Source organism: Anabrus simplex, chromosome 1 (assembly GCF_040414725.1).
Source record: "Anabrus simplex isolate iqAnaSimp1 chromosome 1, ASM4041472v1, whole genome shotgun sequence".
Classification (NCBI taxonomy): Eukaryota; Metazoa; Arthropoda; class Insecta; order Orthoptera; family Tettigoniidae; genus Anabrus; species Anabrus simplex.
Genome location: NC_090265.1, coordinates 1,767,656,669 through 1,767,676,623, shown reverse-complemented (window position 1 = coordinate 1,767,676,623; position 19,955 = coordinate 1,767,656,669). Strand labels below are relative to the sequence as shown.

Sequence of the window (19,955 nt, the reverse complement as noted above, 5' to 3'; positions counted from 1 at the left end):
TGGATTAAAACATTATCCAATTAAAACCTATTACAGCAATTTAGCGCCATTTCTTGTACACACGTCTTGGTCTAAAGGACCGTATTCATCATCGTCAGAACCTTTAGCTGTTATCTTAGATTTTCAAAACTCGGATAACGCTCACTTCTGTATTCACAAAACTAACTTTCGTTTCAATCTGAATTTGAACCGTAATTTTTTCATATTAACGTATGGAAAACAAATGCCTACGTGCTGCTGCCCTCATTGAAATGTAATCACTACTGATCTGCATTTAGGGCAGTCGCCCAGGTGGCAGATTCCCTATCTGTTGCTTTCCTAACCTTTTCTTAAATGATTTCAAAGAAAATGTTAATTTATTGAACATCTCCCTTGGTAAGTTATTCCAATCCCTAACTCTCCTTCCTATCATCGAATATTTCCCCCAATTTGTCCTCTTGAGTTCAAGCTTTGCTTCATATTGTGATCTTTCCTACATTTAAAGACGCCGCTCAAACGTATTCCTCTACCGATGTCATTCCACGCCATCCCTCCACTGACAGCTCGGAACGTACCACTTAGTCTAGGAGCTCGTCTCCTTTCTCCCAAGTGTTCCCAGCCCAAACGTTGCAACATTTTTGTAACGCTACTCTTTTGTCGGAAATCACCCAGAACAAATCGAGCTGCTTTTCTTTGGATTTTTTCCAGTTCTTGAATCAAGTAATTTGGTGAGGGTCCCATACACTGGAACCATACTCTAGTTGGGGTCTTACCAGAGACTTATATGCCCTCTCCTTTACATCCTTACTATAACCCCTAATTACCCTCATCACCATGTGCAGAGATCTGTACCCTTTATTTACAATTATATTTATGTGATTACCCCAATGAAGATCTTTCCTTATATTGACATCTAGGTACTTACAATGATCCCCAAAAGGGACTTTCACCCCATTTATGCAGTAATTAAAACTGAGAGGACTTTTCCTATTTGTGAAACTCACAACCTGACTTTTAACCCCGTTTATCATCATAACATTGCCTACTGTCCATCTCACAATCTTATCGAGGTCATTTTGCAGTTGCTCACAATCTGGTAACTTATTTATTACTCTGTATAGAATAACATCATCCGCAAAAAGCCTTACCTCTGATTCCACTTGTTTACTCATATCATTGATATATATAAAACATAAAAGTCTAATAATAGTGCCTTCAGAAATTCCCCTCTTAATTATTACAGGGACAGATAAAGGTTCGCCTACTCTAATTCTCTGAGTTCTATTTTCTAGAAATAGAGCCACCCATTCAGTCACTCTTGTTTCTAGTCCAGTATCACTCATTTTGGCCAGTAGTCTACCATGATCCACTCTATCAAATGCCTCAGATAGGTCAGTCGCGATACAGTCCATTTGACCTCCTGAATCCAGGATATCTGCTATATCTTGCCGGAATCCTACAAGTTGAGCTTCAGTGGAAAAACCTTTCCTAAACCCAAACTGCCTTCTATCAAACCAGTTATTAATTTTGCAAACATGTCTAATATAACCAGAAAGAATGCTTTCCCATGCAATGCATGTCAAACTGACTGGTCTCTAATTTTAAGCTTTATAGCTATCACCCTCTCCTTTATATACAAGGGCTAGTATACCAACTCTCATTCATTTGGTATAGCTCCTTCAACCAAACAATCTATATATCTATATATATAAAATAAGAGTTTTGTCTGTACATTGCTCAGAATTTGAAAAGAATGGTATTTTTGTATCGGTCATGTTCACAATAACAAGAAAATGCATTTTTTACATTTCCGTAATTTCTGTCTGTCTGTCTGTCTGTCTGTCTGTCTGTCTGTCTGTCTGTCTGTCTGTATGTATGTACACGCATCACGAGAAAACGGTTGAAGAGAATTTAATGAAAATCGGAATATAAAGTCGGGTGATGAACCGCTACAATCTAGCCTATAAATTATTTTAATCACGCTGAGTGAAATGGTAGTTTAGGGGAAGCCTGAAATTTAATTCTCAAATATTTATGTTATTAGTGGTCGTGTCTTAATGAAAATCGGTAGAAAAACATGTGAAATAAGTCGCTACAATATAGGCTATACACGCTGAGAAAAATTGTAGTTTAGGGGTAGGCCTAAAATTTAATTGTCAAATATTTATTGTATTAGTGGTCGTATCTTCACGAAAATTGGTGTGCGAAGTTGGGGAATAGGTCGCTATAATCTAGGCTATCAATAATGTTATTAATATTGAGTGAAATGGTAGTTTAGGGGAAGGCCTGAAATGTAATCTATATATAAAATAAGAGTTTGTACATTGCTCAGAATTTGAAAAGAATGGCGTTTTTGTATCGTTCATGTTCACAGTAACAAGAAAATGCATTTTTTACTTTTCCGTAATTTCTGTCTATCTGTCTGTCTGTCTGTCTGCACACGCATCACGAGAAAACGGCTCAAGAGAATTTAATGAAAATCGGAATGTACAGTCGGGTGTTGAACCGCTACTATCTAGGCTATAAATTATTTTAATCGCGCTGAGCGAAATAGTAGTTTAGGGAAGGCCTGAAATTTAATTCTCAAATATTTATGTTATTAGTGGTCGTGTCTTAATGAAAATCGGTAGACAAAGATGGGAAATAAGTCGCCACAATATAGGCTATACACGCTGAGAATAATGGTAGTTTAGGGGAAGGCCAAAATTTAATTGTCATATATTTATTGTATTAGTGGTCTTATCTTCACGAAAATTAGTATGCAAAGTCGGGGAATAGGTCGCTATAATCTAGGCTATCAATAATGTTATTCACACTGAGTGAAATGGTAGTTTAGGGGAAGGCCTGAAATGTAATCTATATACAGAGTGAAGCGAAATTCGCGCACTCGGGCGTCGCAGTGCGACTCCCTACATGCCAGCAATAAAAAATGTCTTTCACAAAAGTTCGTCCTGCGAGTATATCAGGCAGAGAAAGGACGTTGAATAGTGGCAATCTGGCAACACTGTAACCACATGTACGGTAAGTACCTCTTTCAGCATTATTTATTCGTGCTGAGCAGTTGGTGCATTGGATAGGGTTTTGGGTTGGCATGCAGGTGGTAGAGGGTTCGATCCTGGGTTAAGGCGCAATTTTTTGTTTACTAATTTCCATCGGACATAACATACTGTAATACAGTAAGACACCGTACCTTAGGTCTCATGTATCCTACATTTACAACATTTTGTAACGCTGAACACAACAAATACCTTGCTAGGCCTACTGGTAACGTAAGCCCTTACGAAATACAATGGACTTGAACGAGGCAAGAATAACAGTAGCTACTAATCTATGAGATCGTTGGAGGACGGTAGAAAGAAAACACGTTTCGCATTTAGTATATGAATTTGTGCGAATAAATTCACGCCCACGACGTGGAAAGGACGTCTTTCAAAGCTGACCAAGGGAAACGATTGTTCGTCCATTTGTAGGATCGTAGTATGTAAGTGCAAAGGGTTTCTAGAGGACCCACTGCAATGGCTGTTGACGATTAAGTTGCCAGATACCATACCACCTGGACTACATTTATGAAGAAAAAAAAATACGCTTCAACCCAGGATCGACCCCTCGACCTCCTGAATGCTAACCCAAAACTGTAACCACTGCACCAACTGTACAGCACAAAGAATACGTGCTGACAGAGGTAGTTACCCTACATGTGGTTACAGAGTTGCCAGATTGCCACTCTTCAACGCCCTTTTTCTGCCGGATATACTCGAAGGACGAACTTTTGTGAGAGACATTTTTTTATTGCTGGCATGTGAACAGTCGCGCTGCGACGCCTGAGTACGCGAATTTCGCTTCATCCTGTATATAAAATAAGAGTTTTGTCTGTACATTGCTTATAATTTGAAAATAATGGTATTTCTGTATCGGTCATGTTCACAGTAGCAAGAAAATGCATTTTTTACTTTTCCGTAATTTCTGTCTGTCTGTCTGTACACGCATCACGAGAAAACGGCTGAAGAGAATTTAATGAAAATCGGAATGTAAAGTCGGGTGATTAACCGCTACAATCTAGGCTATAAATTATTTTGATTACGCTGAGTGAAATGATAGTTCAGGGGAAGGCCTGAAATTTAATTCTCAAATAATGTTGTTATTAGTAGTCCTACCTTGATGAAAATCGGTATGCAAAGTCAGGAAATAATTCGCGATAGTCAAGGCTGTAAATTATTTTATTCACGCTGAGTGAAATGGTAGTTTAGGGGAAGGCCTAAAATTTAATTGTCAAACATTTATTGTATTACTGGTCGTATCTTCTCGAAAATTGGTATGCAAAGTCTGGGAATAGGTCACTATAATCTAGGCTATCAATAATGTAATTCACACTGAGTGAAATGGTAGTTTAGGGGAAGGCCTGAAATGTAATAATCTATATATATAAAATAAGAGTTTTGTCTGTACATTGCTCAGAATTTGAAAATAATGGTATTTCTGTATCGGTCATGTCCATAGTAACAAGGAAATGCACTTTTTACTTTTCCGTAATTTCTGTCTGTCTGTCTATCTGTCTGTCTGTATGTATGTACACGCATCACGAGAAAACGGTTGAAGAGAATTTAATAAAAATCGGTATGTGAAGTCGGGGGATGAGCCTCTGCCATCTAGGCTATAAATCATTTTGCTCGCGCTGAGTGAAATGGTAGTTTAGGGGAAGGCATAAAATTGAATTCTCAACTATTTATATTATTAGTTGTCTAATGAAAATCGGTATGTGAAGTCGGGGGATGAGCCTCTACAATCTAGGCTATAAATTATTTTACTCACGCTGAGTGAATGGTAGTTTAGGGGAAGGCCTAAAATTGAATTCTCAACTATTTATGTTATTAGTGGTCGTATTTTAAAGAAAATGAGTATGCAAAGTTGGGGAATAAGTTGCTACAATCTAGGCTATCAATAATTGTATTCACGCTGAGAAAAATCGTAGTTTAGGGGAAGGCCTAAAATTTAATTCTCAAATATTGTTGTTATTAGTAGTCCTACCTTGATGAAAATCGGTATGCAAAGTCAGGAAATAATTCGCGATAGTCAAGGCTGTAAATTATTTTATTCACGCTGAGTGAAATGGTAGTTTAGGGGAAGGCCTAAAATGTAATTCTGAAATATTTCTCATTAGAGGTGTAATCGATGAATGCTACATAACTAAGGTTATATAGTATCAAATTTCCTATTATTCATGTCTTATACATTGTTACCGTACTGGCTATGATCACAAAGATATTCATGAATTTGGATTTTTGTTACTAAGTCCATATCAGCGCCGAGTAACGAGAAAAAGGGTAAACAGCGTTCAATGAAAATCTGTATGTAAAGTCGGAGAATAAGAAACTACAATTTATGGTTTACAAATCACAGAGTCAAAAGAAAACTAAATGTGAAGGCCTACAATATAGAAAGCTCATAACATTGATCAACAATAACATTACATTGACCATTGTTTGTCGTGATGTGCTTTGTGTCTTCTGTTGCCCCTCATCTCCGGTAGATAGGATTACTGCTGCGTACAGAGTATTTTTATTTGATTTACGTTACACCGACATAGATAGGTTTTATGGCGACGATGGGATAGGAAAGGGCTAGGAGTGCCTTAGGCCTTAATTAAGGTACAGGCCCAGCATTTGAATGGTGTGAAAGTGGGAAACTACGGAATACCATCTTCAGCGCTGCCGACAATGGGGTTCGAATCCACTATCTCTCGGATGCAAGCTCACAGCTGCGCACCGCTAACCACACGGTCAACTCGCCCAGTCGTACAGAGTGTAACAGCCTGTCTGAATATTGATGGGAAGTAGCTGGGGAGTTAGATAACTTTCTTCTTTAGCATGCCATTCCCCTGGTTTATACATTTTCTGATACAACTGGTACGTAACACACTGGATCATCATAGCATTCGGGCTATTCAATCCCTACTCTGAGGCACTGATTGGAATGAACAGTGTGCATATTTAGCGGAATTATGGCAGATGAGTGTTCATGGCAATCTGCGGCCTGGTCGTCCCGGCTCTGGAACTTTGGACTATTAGATTGGCACCGCAATCTAACCGCAGCTCTGTTCGTTAAAAGTGATAAAACGTGCGGCTTTCCATTCGATCGAGTATTTTATATGATAGCATTGCTTTCAATCGCTATATTCATACTTACGTTTTTGTAATGACCTATGTTGATTTCAGGTTAGGAAAACCACAAAGTCAGTCTTTCTGAGAATCCCGTAGCGAAGCACGGGTACATCAGCTAGTAATCAAATAAGTACTTCAGATATGGTACTATATCCCAACCCATTGTCTTTAGTATATCCCCAGAAACCTTATCAATTCCAACTGCTTTTCTAGTTTTCAACTTTTGTATCTTATTGTAAATGTCATTGTTATCATAGGAAATATTAATATTTCTTTACTATTAGTCACGTCCTCTATCTGGACATTATCGTTGTAACCAACACTCTTTACTTACTGCTGACTGAATACTTCTGCCTTTTGAAGATCCTCACATACACACTCCCCTTGTTCATTAATTATTCCTGGAATATCCTTCTTGGAACATTTTTCTAGTACCTATACATACCCTTCCATTTTTCACTAAAATTTGTATGACCGCCAGTTATGCTTGCCATCACGTTATCCTTAGTAGATTCAATTTCCTAGTAAGTTCCTTCAATTTCTCCTTACTTCCACAGCTATTTCTAACTCTATTTCTTTCCAACCTGCACCTCCTTCTTAGTCTCTTTATTTCTGTTATAATACCTTTAAAGGTACAAATCTATTTTCACATTCCTCAACAATTGCTTTAAACCTATCCCAGAGTCTGTTTTAATTTTTTTTACCTTTTTCCAACGATCATAGTTATTTTTTTAAACTCCCTCATGCCTCTTTTATCAGCCATATGGTACTGCCTAATAGTCCTGATCTTAATACTTTCCTTTCTTTCACATTAATTTTTAACTACAACAAAAACAGTTTCGTGATCACTAATACCATCTAATACTTCGGTTTCTCTATAGAGCTCATCTCGTTTTACCAGGGTTTGGTGTTTGCAAATATGTTATTATAAATTATGTCGGCTTTTGACCACATACGTTCCAATAAAATTTGGTGGCGCAAAGCATAATATGAACAAGAAAATACATTTTATTTATTGTATATAAGAAAACATCTTGTAAATTTCACTGAAAACACAAGGAAATGTTCCTTAGTTTTTCATTCAAAAATCAAACCCCTACTGTACAAGATGTAATCTATAATCGAGAATCCATATTAGGCCTAACTATGTGCTGGGAATTCCAGGTTACGTTCGATCATGGATAAGACTGTGCCGAAGCTTTAGATAATTAAAACTGTGCTTAAAAATCAGTATCGTACTCCTCAAAATATGTAGCGCGATCTTTTCACCCACCTTGAACGTTTTATTGCATAAACTTGGTCATATTCCTCGTCGCTGTGATTTTCTATTTCACCGGCCAACCTTTTTCCGGTAAAATTTTAAACCGAAATAAACCCATTATCTGCGATAATGTTAACACAAATTTAAGTTAGTGTTACCTCGGTTTTCTTAGACTTTTAAACTGAGATAAAATCTGTTTCTCGCGTGGCTGAATACGGGCCTAAAAGACTGTGAACCAGTATTCGATCACTAGAGTTCCAGTAATAGCAAAATGTCCTCTACATCGAACATGATGAAACTCTTGTATGTATGATCCTGCCGTAGCCTATCCTTGCAATAAGTTTCCATTTAATTTTCAATAAAACACTAGAAACGTAATTTCTCAAATCCTCGGTCGCTTCCTTCTTAATAATCGTATTTGCTTTACGTCCCACCAACTACTTCTACGGTTTTCGGAGATGTAGTGGTGCCAGAATTTAGTCGCGCAGGAGTTCTTTTACATGCCAGTAAATCTGCCGACACGAGGCTGACGTATTTGAGCACCTTCAAATACGACTGGACTGAGCCAGGATGGAACCTGCCAAATTGCGGTAAGAAGGCCAGCGCCTCAACCGTCTTAACCATTCAGTCCGATGCTTCCTTCTTAATCTTAAACTTCAAGGAATTAACAATACACCTCAATGAAGAGACACTACAGAAAGACAAAGCAACAGCACTCCCAGACAAGTTTTCAAAATAATAAAGAATACCAGGACAGATACATATTTAAACTAAGGCCATTATATTTATACGGACATGTTTCCGAGTAAAATTAATTATCCATTGAAGATTTACGTGTAATTTTCAAGTTAACCGACTTCACCCGTGGTAGACAGATGATGGATATATATGGTGAGTTGCAATCGACTTCAAGGCGAGACAAATTTGTCCGTAACATTGTAGTTGTCACGGTTTTGTAAATAAAAACTTTTATGTGTTAATTTGGAAGGGAACCTTGGCGCTCCTTATTTGCTAGATCACGAATGTGGGTTTCAAACGGATGTGTTTTTTTTTCCTATTCTCGGTTGGTAATCAGTACAATTAATTCGATGATAAGACTGGGAAGGAAGCGGGTGAGGTTTATAGGAAGGTGCTGCCACATAATTTTCTTGGAACTACCCACGGGAAACCGTTTTAAGGATGACCACAACCTCCTTAGCGAGTTTTTCCGGCAGGTCAACTAGGCTGTATGTAGCCTATGAGAAATATCGGCTATTCTACAATTTGAAGTTTTGCACAAAATTAAAACAACTAAAATAATCACCAGAAAGTCTGTGACCGTTGGATTAACTGATTGTCAAAACAACATTAAAAATTAGGATATTTACTAGGAAATTTCATTGTCGGTACTTGTCTAATATCAAAACAAAATTTAAAATTAAATCAGTCCCCTGGAAATCTGGCTGTTGGTAGTAGTTTAGTATCGAAAAGGAAATTAAAATAATCACAAAGCAGTCTAGTCGATATTAGTTTGGTATCTAAGCAAAATTTTAAAGAGAAATTATCACCAAAAAGTATGATTGTTGGGCTTACATTACTTTAGTCTCAAACAAATTTTAAACAAATATCACCAAAAAGTCTGATTGCCCGGGTTACCGGGCGTGTTGGCTGTGTGGTTAGGGGCGCTCAGCTGTGAACTTGAATCCGGGAGATAGTGGGTTCGAACCCCACTCTCGGCAGGCCTGAAGATGGTTTTCCGTGGTTTTCCATTTTCACACCAGGCAAATGTAACCTTCATTAAGGCCGCGGTCGATTCCTTCCCACTCCTGTGCCTTTCCTATCCCATCGTCGCCATAAGACCTATCTGTGTCGTCTCCGTCGGTGCGACGTAAAGCCAATTGCAAACAAAAAGAATAGATTATCCGCGTTCATACATTAGTATGAAACAAATTTTAAAATGAAAATAATCACCAAAAAGTCTGATTTCCGGGTTACGGTAGTTTAGTTCGTTCGTTCGTTCGTAATCTGTTTACCCTCCAGGGTCGGTTTTTCCCTCGGACTCAGCGAGGGATCCCACCTCTACCGCCTCAAGGGCAGTGTCCTGGAGATTCAGACTTTGGGTCGGGGATACAACTGGGGAGAATGTCCAGTACCTCGCCCAGGCGGCCTCACCTGCTATGCTGAACAGGGGCCTTGTGGAGGGATGGGAAGATTGGATGGGACAGGCAAGGAAGATGGAAGGAAGCGGCCGTGGCCTTAAGTTAGGTACCATCCCGGCATTCGCCTGGAGGAGAAGTGGGAAACCACGGAAAACCACTTCCAGGATGGCTGAGGAGGGAATGGAACCCCCTCTACTCAGTTGACCTCCCGAGGCTGAGTGGACCCCGTTCCAGCCCTCGTACCACTTTTCAAATTTCGTGGCAGAGCCGGGAGTCGAACCCGGGCCTCTAGGGGTAGCAGCTAATCACACTAACCACTACACCACAGAGGCGGACTACGGTAGTTTAGTAACAAACAAAATTTAAACAAAAATTATCACCAAGAATTCTGATAGTCCCGGTTACAATAGTATCAAACAAATTTTAAAATGAAAATAATGACCCTGAAATCTGGTTGTCAGTATCACCTCAGTATCGAAACAAAATCAAAAACGAAAAATAATTACCAGGGAGTTTAGTTAAAAGAATTGGTTGATTTCATAACCCAACAAAATTAAAAGCTAAATCAATCACAAGGCTATCGGGATAGGTTTTATCAACCATGCTCCGGGCGCGTGGTGTCATCGCCCTACCTCCTGGACGATTGTTCTCCAATTTGCGTGCTGGTCTGGCTGGACTCGTCCCTCGCGTGCTTCTCTTCAAGTCCCCTGTCAACTTCCTGCTCCCAGCCAATTAACACACTGCCTCCAACAATTCTACCTTTTCTTATCTTTTTCTTCTCCCCGGCCTCCAGAAAGTCTTAGTTTCACTGGTCATCGTTGTGGTTACAAGCGAACGGGTTTAAAGTAGGTACTTCGTCTTGTGCGTAGTGGATGTGTCGGTGTATTCACCATCGGGTAATTATAGTCCACCTTCATAGTTTTATTTACGGCGTTGTTCTATCCATGGTTAACTTCTCACTGACCTGCTACTTCATCAGTCTACGGGGTGCTCCTGTATTGCCGCATTGTTAAAACATTCATTGAAATGCATGTCATATTTAGAAAATAGTTCCGGAATAATTGAGAAGTGCTTTACTTCTTACATGCTTATGTATAAGGGGCAGTCAAATGAAAATCGAACACCCGCCGTTATAAAATTCCGCGCGAAAGGTGGCAACACTGTTGTTACGTATGGATACTGCCATCGGTGTGGTAGGAGAACTACACGGTGACAACTCACAGGTGCACGCAGTTGTTGGTCTAGTGTGTTCGTCCAGCTGTAGAAATGGAGGCAAGTAAAGAAGAGCAGAGAAGTGTGGTTCGTTTTCCGGTGGCTGAGGGAGCAGGAGTGTCTGCTGTGTCTGGTGAACACTAGAGATGGGAAATCTGATTCATTTAGAAGAAGATTCATTTGAAACGATTCACTAAAATGATGCGTTCATTTGATTCGTTCATTCCATTACCACGTAACGGAGAGCCGAAAGCGAAACCGTGGACTCAGATGAACCATTCCGTTATGTCCTTTATAACTGCTACTGCTTTACAAGTTACAAGAAGTTAAATGTCCAAGGTAATTGCTAGCATTTTAACACGAGTAATATCCTTTTTAGAGGTTACAGTCGAAAAATGCTTCATAACTGTCCGACTAATCCTTTCCAAATTTAAGTAGCTACCATTCGAATTTATACGACAATTGAATTTGAAATGTATAGTAGATACGAACATTTCTGTGGCGATGTTCCACACGTTAGTTCACAGTAATTCACGAGAACGAGAACGTGAACAGGAACTTTAAAGTAAACTTAACCTAACATTACGCAACGAGCTGGAAGTTGAGTCTACATTACAGTTCCGTGAAGTGTGCGACTTGAAACGACGTGATAATTTCTTATTTAAAAAAAAAAATCCTGTAAGGTTAGGTTAGGAGTATTTGACTTGTGAACCGGACTTTTACTGCAGGTTAAATAAAATATAACGGAGTCGTTCTTCACAAGTTGTCATTGATTCAAAAATGGTGGATACGCGATTTGGCGATATGTTTCAGAACGAACGAGGAACCAAGGAACGAGTTGCGGCTGCCATCTCTCGATTCAGCTTTCGATTCACAAACGAGTCGATTCATTTCGTTCGCTGAATCATGATTCAGTCGTTCAGTGCAATGATTCGTTCATTATGAATCACTCGTTCAGAATCTCCCCATCTCTAGTGAACACTGCATGTCCATGACGAGTGTGCACGAGAGGCATAGGAGATTCCGAGAAGGGCGCGCATCACATCGAGCAGTTACTCTTGAGGTGATAGGGCGGATTGCCGGCCTTCTCCGAGAAAACTGAAGAATCACGGAGGAAGGAGGACGTCCGTGGACATCGATTTCTTTCGGACGAGGAGGTGCAAGAGTGGATGCTCTTGTGGATCTGCCAGGCTTCCTACAAAACTAGAATTGATAGTTTCATCTCCCAGTGGGATAATTGTATTGACGTTTTTGGTAATCAGCTTCTTATGAATAAAACCATTCCATGCTCACGTGATAGCGGGTTCTGTTTTCATTTGACTGCCCATTATAGATTTTCGTGACTTTTCATGATCTTCTTGACTGTCGTATGTCTACGTTCGTTGTTGCATTACTGTTACAGACAATAACGTAAGCTACGAAATAACGTTATTGTTCGGGTGTTAACATACTTTTTACATACTACTGTTTACGTCTAGCCCAGGGGTTTCCGAATAGCGGCCCGCGAGCCCCATGTGGCCCGCGAAGCCATTTTTGCGGCCCGCGAGAGTACTGTAAGAAATAATGTGTAGAAAAGTGACAAAAATATTTATTAGATCGTTCAAAAACATGTTAATTTTATATACCTTATGGACCCAAGTCAGAACTAATTATTTTTTAATACTAGTTCCTCTTGTCAAGTATTCACTTGTTCTCAACAGATTATTTTTTATTTTAAAACATTTAAATTCCAAATTTCAAGTAATAATGTTGGTACTTTTTCGTCCCATTGACTACTTTTGATGGTTTTCGGAGACGCCAAGGTGTCGAAATTTTGTCCCGCAGGAGTTCTTTTACGTGCCAAAGAATCTACCGACACGAGGCTGACATATTTGAGCACCTTCAAATACCACCTGACTGAGCCAGAATCAAACCTGCCAAGCTGGGGCCAGAAGGCCAGCGCCTCAACCGTCTCAGCCACTCAGCCCGGCTCCAAATTTCACTCTTTTATGCAATTTTAAAATAATGTTTTAAGCAATTAAAATGATCAAACCCTAATTTCAATTCAACTATGCATATTATTTCATTATGGTGCTACTGTACTAATTCCAGAATTTTATGAAAATTGGCCTATTCAAGTGCGGCCCGCGAACATGGCTAAGGTTTCCAAAATGGCCCTCGAGCCCTTACAAATTGGAAACCCCTGGTCTAGCCAATGTTATCAATCGTCGGAAATTTACGTAATTAAAAAAGGAGGTTAGAGCATTCTTGTAATCTTCGTTTCAAAAACATTGCTTCATGTACACAAAACACAAGACTCTACTACTCATCACAGACAGGCAAAACAGCTGAATAGCTTAGGATCAGGAAGGGCATCTAGTCCTAAAACTGTACCAAGTTCTCATGTGTTACACAGGTCCAACTACCAAGATCACAGAGGAAGGGGAAGGTGGCAGAGAAAGGAAAAAAAAATGTTTTTCATGTCTTTCTACCTTATGCACGATGTCAGTGGAGGAATGATCAATATTCAGGGACATGATGGGAACGATAATTTGAAGCAATATTCTTCATATGGACATATACCCTATTCCGAATGTTTTCTGAGATAGAATATATTTAATGTACATTTGTTTTTGAGCCAGTGGAGAGCATGTATGTGTCTTACCCACCCAAGCTTTTGGAGGTTTTATTCCAGCCCAGCCTAGCTCGTTGCTTTCAACCTATTTGCTCGGGATGCCTATCTCCCATTAAACTAGCCCATTCATGGTGTGTTGTGAGTGAAGTAGTCCGGGGGATTGAGAGTGTATCAGACGAAGCATCGGTTGACTGTGTTTGTACACGCGCTGGATAAAACGCCACATATCTACACTAATGCAGAATGTGCAGGTATGGTGTATGTTTAAAGCTCCTGCTGCTGTCCAGGAATACTCGTCAAATTCCTGATCGTAGAGTGTTTACCAGTCTTTACATTGTTGAAATAGTGCAGCGTAGTCCTTCTACCAGCAAACGGCGACTTTCTTGCACGTATCAATGTCCCATGAACACGTGTATGCGGAAAACTTGTACTCATTTCGAAATGTCAAAGAGGTTGGGTGGGTAAGATACATACGTGCGCGTCACTAGCCCAAAAACAAATGTACATTAAATATGTTCTATCTCGAAAAACATTCCGAATAGGGCATATGTCCATATGAAGGTTTTTGCTTCAAATGATAGTCCGTGTCGTATCCCTCAATACTGACCATTACTCCTGGAGCATCTTGTATACCAAGCTAGGTCTCGTTTCCACTTCATATGCCAATAAATGAGGACGTAAAAGTAACAAAATTCTATGTAATATGTATCAATCAATCAATCAATCAATCAATCAATTAGTCGCCACTGATCTCAATTTAGGGCAGTCTTCCAGGTGGCGGATTCCATATCTGTTGTTCACTTAGTCTTTTCTTAAATAATTTCAAAGAAGTTCGAAATTTATTGAACATCTACTTTGGTAAGTTATTCCAATCCCTAACATCTCTTCCTATAAAGCAATATTTTCCCTAATTTATCCTCTTAAATTCCAAGTTCATACTAGCTGATGTACTCGTGCTTCGCTACGGAATTCTCACAAAGACTGTCTTTGTTGGTTTTCCCAACTGAACCAGCGTGTTTCGTACCAGTAGTATCAGAAAATTTATGAACTAGGGGAATGGCATCCTAAAGAAGAGAGACATCTAACTCCCCAGCTACTTCCCGCCATTATTCAGGCATGCTGTTACACTCGGTACCCACCAGTAATCCCATCTATCGGAGATGACTGGCAACAGAAGACACAAAGCATATCACAACCAACAATGGTCAATGTAATGTTATTGTAGATCAATTTTATGAGCTTTCTATATTGTAGGCCTTCACATCTAGTTTTCTGCATACTCTGTGATATTAGGGCATTTAATAAAATTATATATAGCGTATACTGTAGTTCCTTATTCCCCGACTTTACATACCAATTTTCATTAAACTATTTTCTCGTGACTCGGCGCTGATATGGACTTAGCAACAAAAATCCAAATTCATGAATATCTCTGTTATCATAGCCAGTACGGTAAAAATGATTAAGACTTAACCGTATAACTTTAGTTATGTAGTATTTATCGATAGGACCACTAATAACATAACTATTTGAGAATACAATTTTAGGCCTTCCCCTAAACTACCATTTCACTCAGCGTGAATCAAATTATTTATGGCATAAACTGTAGCGACTTACATCCCGACTTTACATACATATTTTCATTCAATTCTCTTCAGCCGTTTTCTGCGCGTCCATGCATACAGACAGACAGACAGACAGACAGACAGACATTACGGAAAAGTAAAAAGGTGCATTTCCTTGTTATTGTGGACATGACTGATATAGAAATGCCATTCTCTTCAAATTCTTAAAAAATGTTTTATATATATGGTGACTTTCCTAGAAATAAGAGCACCACTCCCCGTTACTCGTTTTTTAATGTCATTCCATGCCATCTCTCCGCTGACAGTTCGGAACATACTGCTTAGTTTAGAGCTCGCCTCCTTTCTCCCAAGTCTTCCGAGCCCAAAGTTTGCTACATTTTGAAATCTATACTTAATAAAAATGACAGTGGGAGCTTGACAAATTTCTTAAGACACAGTCAGGATTCCTTCCTATGTTGAACCCATTCCGCTATTACATTAGGAGTTACAAATCATAATTAGAGTTTGGATTTTTAGGCATTAATAGGTTTAGAATGCATACTTGTTTGGTTGGGGGGTGGGGGGAGTGTCAAGCAATGTACTCTTTCATAATGTTACAAGAGTAACATAAATTGTAGAGGTTCTTATACCCTGTACAGATAATGTATATGCAAAACTCATAGCATAATCGTGCAGGCTAGCGTATAATTTTCACTGGTTTCAGCATTCTAACCTATTACTAATCATAATGATGGAAATTGATTTCCACCTTATTAAATTCAATATTCCCTGTTTGTGATCAGTATGTCATGAGTATACCTCGGATTTGTAGGTGGTAAAATGTTAGAATGCAAAGTAATTTGGTTTATAGGAAGTGCCATGCAACCCGTTGTACCATAATGTAGAAAGAGTAGCATAAATTCAAGGAGTTCTATAGGCTGTACCCCTAATACCTATGCAAATCGCATAGCATAACCGTTGTACAGTGAAGGGTATACTTCTTGCTGGCGTAAGTAAGTTTGTATTCTAACCTGTCAGCACCTAATAATCCGGACTGTAGTCATGAATACGACGTTTGGCCTGATAGTATGTGCAGAGTTTTGGGGCACTCAAGCAGATTGCCAAACATGCAGCAATTGACCTCCTTCTGTGAAAACCTGCGAGCTGGAGGGCAGTGCAGACAATTATAGCGATCAGAGTTTCCGGTGTCTGTGGGCGACCTTTACTACGGATCTAAAAATAATAGTATTCACGAGTGATAATTGCACATCACACGCACGTCTGGCTATAATTATTGAATTATCATAACACTCATGGCTGTGCTCTTGACAAGATCACCACCTGGCTGTATTTACTGGGGCCAATAACAAGGCTGTTAGGCAATTTTTATCACTGATCATCATTCTACATTATTTCATTGCTGCTTTTTACATTATAAACCAAAAATGAAGGCCAGCTCTTGTTTGCAATCAGATATTCTGATCCATTTGTGAAGTAGAAATCTTCAAGGTAGACGTCTAAATCAGTTAACTACTACTTCTGAAACAAATCATCAGTCCTCTGAAAGACGTTGCTGTCTTTTCATATAAAGTGTAAGACCAGTAATTTGTATTAGCTTTACGTCTATAAAGTAAACTGAAATATTATACAGGGTGGTTGGAAACAACGTGAATCGGGTATACGAGCTTTAAGGTTGGTCATGAAAAGAATGAAAATCCCCAGCCTGTTTCCAAATATTCGACCGGGTCAGGAATGGAATGAATGAAGCCTCCATCTAGCGGCGAGGATAGGGACTGTGCCAGCTGCCGAAGTCCGTCGCACTAGAAGGTTGGTCGTACTGGTGATCATTTGAAAGAAATAATTCGATATCTCGCACCGTTGTTATTTTATCAGTTGCTGAAGATAGCCAATCAGATCGCTTCGCGGGCGAATTTAAATGGGTTTTGCGAAGAACTTTGCCAGGGCAGGGTTTTGAATACAGACCTACGAGCTGACAGGATCGCGCCAACTACACTACGGTGACACTGGCTGAAACCAACGGTGTGTTTGTGTTTGATACTGATTTCTCGGCATGGTTCTCGACAGAATTGGAGCCAACTCGGGCATTTTAGATTACACGTTCCACACGTGCGTAATGGTGGTTACATATGCAGCAAGGCACATCTTGCCCCGTCTCGAGTTCGAATAATGCACTTCTCTAATATTCAGGTAGCTGTACTTGTAGTAGCCGTCCGTTTCTGTACTTTCGTGTACTTACCGCTGCATACAATCTGATCGGCTAAACGTGGAAATCAGTGTGTACGCGTTTAATTAAATGATTTATAATTATGTTACATTGCGTCAAAATAGACCTCGGTAGAAATTACAGAAATGAACGCCCTAGTCGCTTGTTTGACACAATTTAAGGAACGGAGAAGGGCCGTGGTTGGCTATTCGCATACTCGGCACAAACAACATTCAGCTCCGTCTACTAGTAGGCCTACGACACGCTGCTCACCACACAATGCGCGGACAACGCTCTCGAGATCTCCCGGAATTTCTCGCGAGAAATAGTGCCTGCGCTAGTCTCGAGACATCTCGAGGCCTCGTCTCAGACTGTCCATCTACTCATCAGAATGACCAATCCTCTAGCGCTCATATTCCCGGTTTACGTTGTTTGCGACCAGCCTCTATAGAAAATTATGTAATAAAGAAGGGAGTTCTAACCTAACCTGAGGATGGAATTAGTCATTCATTGTGTGTTTCTCGACCGAACGAGTTCGCTGTGCGGTTAGGGTAGCGTACCTGTAAGCTTGCATTCGGGAGATGGTGTGACCGTATCCCTGAAGATGGTTGTCCGTGGTTTCCCATTTTCACATCAGACACGTGCTGGGGCTGTACCTTAAGACCACGGTCACTACTTTCATCATTGTGTCGCCGAAAACCTTCAATGTGTTGGTTCGATGTTAAATTACTAGCAAACCGAGTGTGTCTCGTATCATGCTAAAGACACAAGTCAACTGTAATACTGAGCACAAAATTTGAGTGTTGATGGTCGGTTTATGAATGATTTTAAGGAGCCTCTATCAAAGCAATAAGATCTCATTTGAGGAAAAATTCTGCTCTAAATATTAAACCATATTTTACACTTGAGCCAGTATCCCGTTAATAGAGTCAAGAGTTCAAATCCCATTTTTTCTGGAGAAGTTTAATTTGATACTGCTTATCAGTTTATACATATTTGTTTCAATTTCAGGTGGTTAAGTGAACAGCGTGATAATCAAGTGGCATAGTTAATGGTTTCATAGGAAGGTGACTGCCTTCGAATCTGAGCCAAAACAAGTGCGATTTTAGAAATCCACATGCCTGTGGTTCGGAATGCATGTAAAACCGGAGATCCTGCGGCTGTGAGCACCTTTCTTTCTTTCTTTCTTTCTTTCTTTCTTTCTTTCCTGCTTGCTTGCTTGCTTGCTTATTTGCTTCGAAGTGGTAGTGTACAGTGTAAATAACAGCCTGCTAGTCATGATTGTTAAGGCGTCAAGTCTGTACGCTCTTGACACTGTGGTCAGCCAGTTCGAGTCCCGTTGGTAGAAGAAAAACCATCAAAATGTTGGCCGACAAGGTAGGAGATGTGGTGGTATACAGCACTAGATTTGTCCCAACAGCAGCGTAGGCAGGATCGACCGATTCTAGTTACAAATACAATATAATGACGGACACTGACACAAGTGAATTATGTTGATATTCAGATTGCAGTACACTACAAAATCTTACATCAGAATACAGAACAACAACAATGCGATTAAGTTTAACACATTGAGTCAACTTTCACTTGTTTATTGTCAGTTTCTGATTATTTTCTTTTGTAAAAATTCCGCCCTGACTACGCCCCTGTGTCCCAAAAGCCTAGGTTCAATTCCAAAACTCTCTGCATTGCTCATATAGAGTGAGAGTGTATGACGCTATTAATGGTGCAGAGGTGCCGAATCGCCCGATTTAAGCGGGAGACTACCTCTCTCCTGATCGCAGAGATTTATCTGCCGATTTTGAGAACGGATTCGGTATTCCTGTATTTTCTGAAAATCCCAGGTTTTTCCTCGTTCCTTAAGCAGCTGGAGAGAACTGATCTTCATCGGGCACTGGCAAGACAGATGCAGTCAGCTGGTGGTTGTCTTAAATATGACAGAATCTCTAACGTAATGCTTTTTATTTGATCACTTCCACATAGCAATGTCGACTGTGAGACTACTTTTTATCATATTTACAAGGACAAAAGTTCAATTCATATCAAAGATTCCCGAAGAAGAATTGTGCAAAAAAAAGCATTAAACCCCGTTCAACAAGGCCAGTGCTTAGAGCATAAATCTAGTTCAAAAATTTATAAAAAGGCCTAAGGCAGTTGTAATGAAGAATCATGTGTCCTAACGGTCAGATACATGCAGTATTTCTGCATTTATAAAAAAAGAGAAATTACATATTTGAGTAATGTGTTAAATGTTCTTCAAAGTAACGTCATCAATGATGAGTTGTAAAATATCGGGATACGTCACACAAAAATCTCCTGATTTTTGGCTTTTGAAATTTGGCACATCTGATGGTGATTCGTCCGTTGGAGGGTTACGTGTTAAGCCTTGAGCAGACCCCTTGGTGTTATTTGACAGAGTTAGTCTGTGTGCCGGCACCGGAATTCACCTTCTTTCTATGGCGGGAAGCATAGTAGATCGAATAGGTCGCAGGGCATGGTCAGGCAGTCACCTCTCCCTTGCAAAACAAATATGAGCGGGGGGGTGGTTAAAAGGAAGGAAGTGCAACCATTCGAATGTTATTGTGAGTAATCTAAGATGTGTTAACGCAGAGGCAGTAAGAGGAAGTAAAGGAGTAGAAATGGCTTAAAGACGAGAAACTGTAAAGGCAAACATAGTGTTACGAATGTGTTCTTGTTGAAGGTAATTCTTTTGCAATCGTTAGCCGGCTCAGTGGATCAGTAGTAGTGTGTCCGACTGATGATGCCAAAGTTCGCGGGTTCGATCCCGGCTGAGATTGTCAATT

At 39.8% G+C, this 19,955-nt stretch overlaps 1 protein-coding gene across 2 annotated transcripts in view; it reads left to right on the top strand.

The window, feature by feature from the left end:
- RapGAP1 (Rap GTPase activating protein 1) overlaps nt 1–19,955 on the top strand; it is a 486,157-nt gene that overhangs the window by 167,860 nt on the left and 298,342 nt on the right. The window lies entirely within an intron of this gene.